Below are 8,345 nucleotides of genomic sequence, written 5' to 3' on the forward strand. Positions count from 1 at the left end.
CATGATGCTGTTGCTAGTTTGACTCGTGCAATACTAACAAGCAGGCCATGATTAACGTGTAGTCAAAACGTGCTACTTGTGATAGTACTGTAATGTTATCCTATTTCATCACCTCCCCATCAGCATTAGTTTGTCGGCTCGAACTTTGTGGATGACGCTCGGGGTAAGGCTTCGGAGCCATACAGCATGATGACTAGCGAGGATGGAAGCGTGTTTTTGAAAAGGGCAGCCAACTTATATAAATGGTTGGGTGAAGTCGTGTCGAGAGCCCAACAACCTGATCTTACCCCAGCAGTTCTGTCCTGAACGGCTTTGGCCGCTGTATCCTAACGAAAAGCAATTGTAACGTTTTTTAAATGATCTGTTAAGTGGATCATTATTTCAACATTATGGCCAGCGGGCAGTGCCCAAAGAGCATGCAAGAGCATCGTGTGGTAGGTACTATTTTTCCATTTATGAAATATTCCGGCAAAAATATTGGGACACAGACAGACACTGGGGGGGGGGGGGGGGGGGGAATCAACGGTAGGAATGGGCGCGAGCCCCATAGAAGACCTCAAATCGACTCCCCCGACTTTAAGGCCGTTTTCGTTGCAACATCAACGTTCATTTGCCTCCGTAGACCCTCTTCCACTGCACCAAACAGACACATTCAGCAAAAATCTAGTGCAGCGCGCTGTGACGTGCCGGATTCACTGAGAACGCCGCTCCGAGCGTACCCGGTAACACGAGCGCGGAGCCGGGCCGCTCAGCCCGACCCCCCAGATCGAGCTGAGCGGCCCCACACTGTCGCCGTCCACCCCCTAAACCAACCTCCACCAGGCCCAAATCGCGCTCTAATCCCCACAAATGGCGGAAGCAAGTGGCTTAGCCGACGCGCCGCCTGTCCTTCGGTGGGAAAACGGGCCAGCTAAGCGAAACAACGCGCCAATCGGCCGATCAAATGGGCCGGCGCGAGCGGTGGCAAGGCGGCCCGGCCGGCCGGAATAGCGCCCATACCGGACACGGCCGGAGCGCCGTGCACTCGGAGCGGATTTCACGGGTATTTACGCCGGACACAGCCGCGGCCGATAGTCCGGCGAGAGCTGGCGCGGCCGCGCCGGCGGCGCGTGGCGCTCGTTGCCGGACGACCCGGTCCCCCGGCGGGTTATTACCGTCAGCCGCTGTCAGCCGGCGTGCATCGCATGATGGTATCATGGCCCGGCCAGCGTGTTTGCTACCGAAATGTAAACCCCGCGGGCTTGAGTAATGGCCGACCCCACCCAGCCAAACAGGTTGTCGGGCTCATCGTGGTGTAGTAATAGCCCTGATGGCCATCACCTCCCCTCCCTCCCCGCCCGCCCCTCCCCACCGCCGACGACGCCGTCGCCGCCGCCGCTGCCGACGACGACGACGGCGATGACAAACACGCGCAGGGCGAAAATCTATTTCCTAATTAGTCGAGTCAAAATAACAAGGTAATCTGGGCCGAAACGAGCGGGTCGGCGGGCCGCCACATTCCGGGCGTGGTCCGGGAGCGGCGGCGGCCATCATGGCCGGGCGGCGGCGTCACCTGGCTGGCCGACGAGCCACGCGTCTGGCTGACCGGGCGCCCGCCGGCGGCGCGGCGCGAATGACGCTCTGCAGCGGCGTGGCGGAGCTCTAGCCACGGAGACACTGCAGAGCGCGCTCTGCAGGGGTGCAGCGGGAGCGGGGCAGCGCTGCCGGCTTCCCGATCCTACTCCGAGTGTCCCCCGCGCTGAGTTTGGTGAGTGAGCGCCGAACGCGTCCAGCTATGGGCAGTGCGCGATGGACGCAGTGGTCAGTGGGGATGTGGGTGAAAACGGCCGAGTAGCGTTTTGTTCTTGTGGGGTGCGGCGTCTGCGCCGTCTCCGCGCATGCGCAGCGGCGGGGAGGCCCGGGATGGCACGTGGCGGAGTTGCTAAGTGCAGGGATTACGCTGTGGAGAGGGGATGGTGGAGGGGTCACGGTGTGGAGAAAAGACGACGCTGAAAAGACAGGGGGGACGATGTTGAAGGCCAAGGTCAGGGTGGAGACCCCTATTCAGTCGTGGGGGGGGGGGGGAGTTGTTTGTTGCTCGGAGACTAGGGTGGGTCGAATCCGTTATTAGCCCATTTTTGTGTCATTTGGAGCTCGTTTTGACAATTTCCATTTCAGCCCCTCCTCCCCCCCCCCCCCCGACTCATTGAGCCAAGCCACACCCCTGGTTAAAGGTGATTGTGGGAGAGACAGAGGTGATACTGAAGAGACGGTGACGGCAAAGGCGGAGGTGATGCTTGGGAGATTAGTGACTGCGGTGGGGGGGGGGGGAGGGGGTGACGCTGGGGCAAGGCGTGGCTTAGCAACGCAGGTGGAAATTGTTATCGATTTGGGGGGGCTCAAGCCACCGATGTTCTCGAACTTTACGTGAGCCCATGGTTCATCGGTGTGGTAAAAAAAGGCATTACAATCTGTCCGTATGTGCCCCTTACAATCATTTTTGGGAATTGCAGCTGTTTTATGCAATCAACATGAACATGTTAGGATAAGTACGCATGTTGGGAGAAGATAAGGACGTCTGAACCAGAGCCCGTCTGCTCGGGCGCAGAGTTAGCGCACGCCCGACCTCAGTACCCCGACCCCATCTCATGGGTGCAGCGCGTCTACACTCATGAAGCGGTTGATGTCATGTCAAACGGTGCTAATTGATGTAAAAATACGTCAATTGATGCCAATATTTCGACGTTTTGGGATATTGGCCTATGGAAGGCGATTTATGAGTTTGCATAGCATTTTGGATTGCGTTTGTCAATGATGATACCTAATATTTTCAAACTTCCGAGGGCTGTGACGACCGAGATCAGAGGCCACATGGTGAGGTTCTGACCAATCGACTCAACGCTTCGTCTACGTTATCATGTACGACTGAGTTTATGCTTTACCTTGTTCGTGAATTTCAAGCTTTGGCGCCAACGTTCGATATTTGCATGATCGAGGTCCAGAAAAACCGTACTGCACGAAGTTGCATCATGATGTGCATACCAGATAAATAAGGATGTGTGGACGCTGACGTATGCAAAAAAAAAGCTGGGCACTAATCACGCAAAGTGTCTATTTTTTCATGGTACGATGCTGAATTACGATGTGCGAGGGCCGAATGTATCTCCAGTGCCCACATCTTGCTGTCGTATCTGTGTCTGATCTAGTCAGATTGGGCAATCCACTTGGGATCATCATGGACCCCGTATCAAATGTGAGCAAGTTTTCGAGCTCCCAGTGCGAAACAGTATTGACGCTTTTCTGTTCTTTTTGAACTATCACGTTGAGCTTGGTGGGATTTCAGACACGGCCACGGAATTGCGATGCGGATCCGCTGCATCGCTTCTGAATGATGATTGGTCCCTTCGACACTGTCAACAAAATGGTCGGAAGAGCGATCAGATTCCCGTCTGTCCGGCTTGGAGAACGGTAGCTATCCCAAGCCCGCCGTTGCGTCGCATGTAAATTTCGCTCCTCCTTTTTGCCGCCTCCGTTGATAGCATGAATACTTTTGCATGTTTACAGCACGGGGCCGCCAAGAACGAAGATGCGTCGTGCAGTCTCTGCAAAACGACGACAAAAACGGTGCCCCTACGCTCCGCTGCACAGGCGCTGACAGCTGAGATCTGGTAATGCCGAAGCCCCGGCACAAACACAGAATGAAATGTGTGGTTTATGTAAGTTACCTTAATAGTCACTGGCTGGGTCCTGCTTAGGAGTGGACCGACAGACGAAAGCAAACAGCGACGGATAGCAAGGTGTCGGCGTTCCCGTCACCGCTTGGCGAGGATGCGGTTACCGGCTGTGTTCCCTGCGACCCAGACGGTGACCCTGTGTGTGTTCGGGGCTGCATTTGAGCTTGGCGGCGACGCCCACCAGGCCGCTGGAGCGACGCTCCGCGGCTGGCCCCGGCCCTAGTTGGCCGGGTGTTCACGACCGACCGGTGATGATCCAGGCCAATATCAGCCGCCGGATCGCGTCCAGAGCCCGCCACCGGGACGCCGGGCCACACATAAATTCGGGGCAGGCATCACTAACCTCGAGCCGCGGCATCGCTCTCGGTCCGATGGGGCCCTTTAAACTGCCGGCCGACAGGTTTAGTGGCCGTCGGAGTGGTGGAGTATGGCACCCTTTAACCCGTTCGGCCCCGTCCGAGTGCGGCCGCGGAGGTCCGCAGGGGTCAGGCCCTCTCCCGACCTTGTGACGTCACCGTCACCAAGGTCAGCGGCCACCGCCGCCGCCTCACGCGTCCGCACCACGCTCTCGTTCGATTGGTTGGACGATTGGGCTCAGCGCCTCTGTGACACTGAGGCAGGCTACGTGTAGTTCGTAGGGGGTGCCGTCCAGGAGAACAGCTCCACATGTTCCCTCGCAAAAATCACGTTTTCTTCGATCATGGAATTGTTGCGGTTTGTGGTGCTTTTTCATAGGATTTCTGGTGATTTGGGCTCCATACAGGGAGTCAAGGAAAACGTGGGGAGAGGAACAAAGGCACACCAAGGATGTGCAAGCCTTTCATGGCACGACCCGTACCGAAACTTTTCCTCATCGATATCCCTGCAAAACTCCATGCTGGGCCTTAATGTAGGGCGCGTCACTCAAATGAAGCAACCATATCACACCGAACACGCCTCGATCACCTACCCGTGGGATCATTAGGGGCAGCCAATTCCGAACGTTCGCGGTCTTCACCCCAAATGGAGTGCTGTTAATCAAATCAATCGATGGCTCTGTATTATTAACACCGTGACAAACTCATGACAGCAGATTTGCACCCAGCCAGAAAATTAATGGGTGCCAAAGCCATTTAAGCATCCACCCCGGGTCAAAGGTCAGCCAGTTCAAAGTTCGTTCTGGAAAGAGCGTCAGTGTCATTAACAAATTATGCAACCAGCTCATTTGGTATGACAGCGTGTGTTAGTTTTCCATTGTCAAATTTGGCTCCTATATGCACATTTGCAATGCTTATGATACGCAGTGGGAACAAATGGCCTGCAATAAACTGGTAGATACCGATCAACAGTCAGACATGAAATAATTGCCATAGTCAAACGAATCAAAAGAATTTCGAGTTTACATGATATGAAGTACTGCAGGAACTTAATCGTCTTTGTATATCCACAACGTTATGATAAGCAATAAAGGTGCCTTAACACCAGTTTCCGAAGGCCACTCCCATGTGAAGCTCACGTGCCTTGCGTGGTCGGCACCACGGGGCATGTACTCAGGGCGTCACCAGCAACTGACCCCCGCAAGAGGGCGCCATCTTGGTCGGTGATCAGATGACGCCTCGTCGGTCACTCGCCAGCATGTGGGGTAGATCCCCTCCCCACAGCGGGCTGGCCCCCCGCCTAGAGCAAGGGCTCCCCTCCATATAGGGAACACGTGGACGGTGGGCCAGCGCTCGCGCAGCGTGTGCTATGAAGTGAAGGCCCGACCCGACAGCTGCTGCTTATGTCTGCGTTGGTCAGCTCAGCTTCCCGTGTGCAGTGCTCTGTCCCATTCAAAAGGCAGAGTCAGCATGAGGGATCGAGGAGCGAGCTCTGAAAACAGCATCAATCCATGCGCCGTGATTATAAATCAATAAACGGGGAAAGCAAGCAAACTAGCTCAAATTAGAGCATTTTTATTGTCTTGGGGGCAGGCTCCAGCTTGATACCTCCAAGGGGGAATGGGAGTCGTGCTAGTTCCATTTAGCTCGGACCGCCGCTGCCAGGCTGACAACGATATAACTAGCATTCACGTAATACCTTACATCCAAGATACCGAGCAGCCCGTGTGCTCGGCGTTCGGGCAGAAAACCAACAATCAAACACCCTTCTCGGCAAATTTGCTACTTTCTTATATTCTTCACACCATGCTTCCAGCAGCGCTTTCTTATATTCTTCACCCCTCTCCGTCACCGGCTAATGACGTGATGACGAGTCTGGTCCGTGGAGGGGGGGGGGGGGGGCGAGTGGGGCGTGGCTCTGCCCTCGTCCGACGGCAGCACGTACACCGGTAACAATCCCTGGTGCGGCCCTGCATCAGCGGAGGGGCGGTGCTGCCGCGAAACCCTATCTGACGCCGCCGCTGTAAATAGCAATTTACCCCGGCGACACATGTAAATCAACACCAATTAAGCATAAAAATGGCGAGAGCCGTGCCGTTTCGACCGGGGTAGGTGGCCAGTAATTGAATGTTTGGGGAAATAGGGAGCGTGTTATCATGGCCGGGACCTGTTGTTAGCGCCGCTAACGAAGATGATTGTGTTTCCAGCCGGCCCGGGCGCAAACGAGCGGAAGGGGCAGGCTGAATGGGGCCTCCACGCCGCAGGTAGCGCTCACCGGGGAGGGAAGCTCAAGTGTTTTCGGAATTTCGAGAGCGACGGCGCTCTGCGGCCGATCTGGGGCAAGGGCTTCCGCGTGGTGATGGATTGGGACGCGGTGAGGAGGTGCGAGGTGTCAGAATGGGTTCAGGTGGTTTCCAGTGTCCATGGGCGGGGGGGGGGGGGGGCGATTAATTCAGCCGTTGACACAGCTGTTACATTTAGGGCAGCCGGATAAAATACGACGGGTGTGATCCCCGTAGCAGCAGCGCTTATATGGTACACGCGAAACGCCATCTGGTGGCCTCGGAGCGGGTCGTGGATGCTGTCAGCGGGTGATAGTGGGTCTCGTGCTTAAAGGAATGCTCCATATTGGAAGATATCGAAGCAAGCAACAGATATGATGAAACCAGCTCACTAATGACTTTAGCATGCTTTTAAGTGGAAAAGACTGCTCTAGACGACAAAATCTCTCCATTTAGTGAATATGCTCTTCAATGCGTCATTGTTTGATTGTGTCATGGACCGTTTGTATGACAGAACTCAATCGTAGTGCTTCAATCTCCCGAGAGATGGCCGGCGCGGTGCTGGATGTGTGCTAAGCCAAGTATGGTCAGCTACTGGTGTTTAGCCCCTTTCTGATGGTGTTCTTACATATATATCCGTGAGTTTAGGTGCTTTATTACATTCACTCACTCGAGCATAGTGTCGTTCTAAAGTTTTTTATTACAAGTTTCATTTCCGTATTAATTGAGGAAAATTTATAGCTTCTTGCTTTGTGCAACGCAAACGTAAATCGTGTTAGAATCTTGCATAGCTTGCAAAAATTGGTTGAAATTGACGGTCGTAATTTCTGGAATTCGTGCTCACGATAGCCAGATATGAACAACTTGACAATTTGTTTTACCTTGAACGCTGCATGGCCAGTGTAATGGCAGATTTTCAATTGCGTGATTGTGGCATCATTGATGCCTCACCTGGCTCGAAAAAGCCTGCCCAAAATAGTGTGCTCATCTTCGCGGGCGTACAGTTCAGAAACCAGCGTATTTTGGCCCTGAGAAGGATATGACTGTGAACTGCACCAAAGAGCTCACCAGATGATCTTCAAAATCTCTGCTTCAGTTCAGAACCCCACACAAATGTGAAACACTCTCCCTAACCTTTCTTGTGTGACTCCCGGCTGAATCAGTCAGTAGCTCTACAGCCTACGCTGGGTTACCCTAAACCCAAACTGGGCATGCTGCCTGCGAACGGGCTAAGTCACGATGCTCAACGCGCTATTTTTCCTGGCGGCCGTAAATCATATCCCTTGCGACCTTGGGTGGATTTTTCTACATATTTTTGTGGATCAAGACCTTCAACATTTTACGATCTTCAAATGGTCATGTATTTCCTTTAAATGAGCTGGAACAGGCTCCATCTCAATTCTAACCGTAAGCGCCTGGTCTGTACAGAGTAGAAAACCTGGCCAGCGCTAAGGCTTACCATGCAGCGTACACTCCCGGCACACACGTGGCGCGAATGCTCTGGGCGTCACCGTGATGTAGTAATCGACGTGCAGAGGTGGCCCGCCAGCCGGACCTTGGTGACAGCGATATCTACATGAGAGTTGTCACTTCCGAGCCAACAGGCCCAAAAAATCTGCGTATCATTGTAAGCCTTGCTGCCCTGCTTGGTAAACAGCCAAGGATGATAGATCTGGGCTATGCATTGCCAGGCACGTCCCTTGTGCATAGGCGCAAGTGTAGTTAGCTCGACGCTCGAGCTATTTTTTGAACAGATGTTCTTAGGACTTGTTAAAGGTTGGAATACAGGTCATAGTACATGAATCACGTAGTTCTGCAAAACCCTGGCCTGGATACTGATCGGCCAAAGCTTTTTGCGAAGAGCGAGAGACAAGAGCTCTTTGTGGTGGGTCAGCCAGATTCGATCGGGGTTCGTGTAAAATCCCATTTGTGTCATCTGAAAGCTGAGCAGGCTACATGGATGAAGAAACCAAATCAAACGTGGGTACTATTGA

The sequence above is a fragment of the Pollicipes pollicipes genome, unplaced genomic scaffold, assembly GCF_011947565.3.
Source record: "Pollicipes pollicipes isolate AB1234 unplaced genomic scaffold, Ppol_2.1 Scaffold_2555;HRSCAF=2994_pilon_pilon_pilon, whole genome shotgun sequence".
NCBI classification, from domain to species: domain Eukaryota; kingdom Metazoa; phylum Arthropoda; class Thecostraca; order Pollicipedomorpha; family Pollicipedidae; genus Pollicipes; species Pollicipes pollicipes.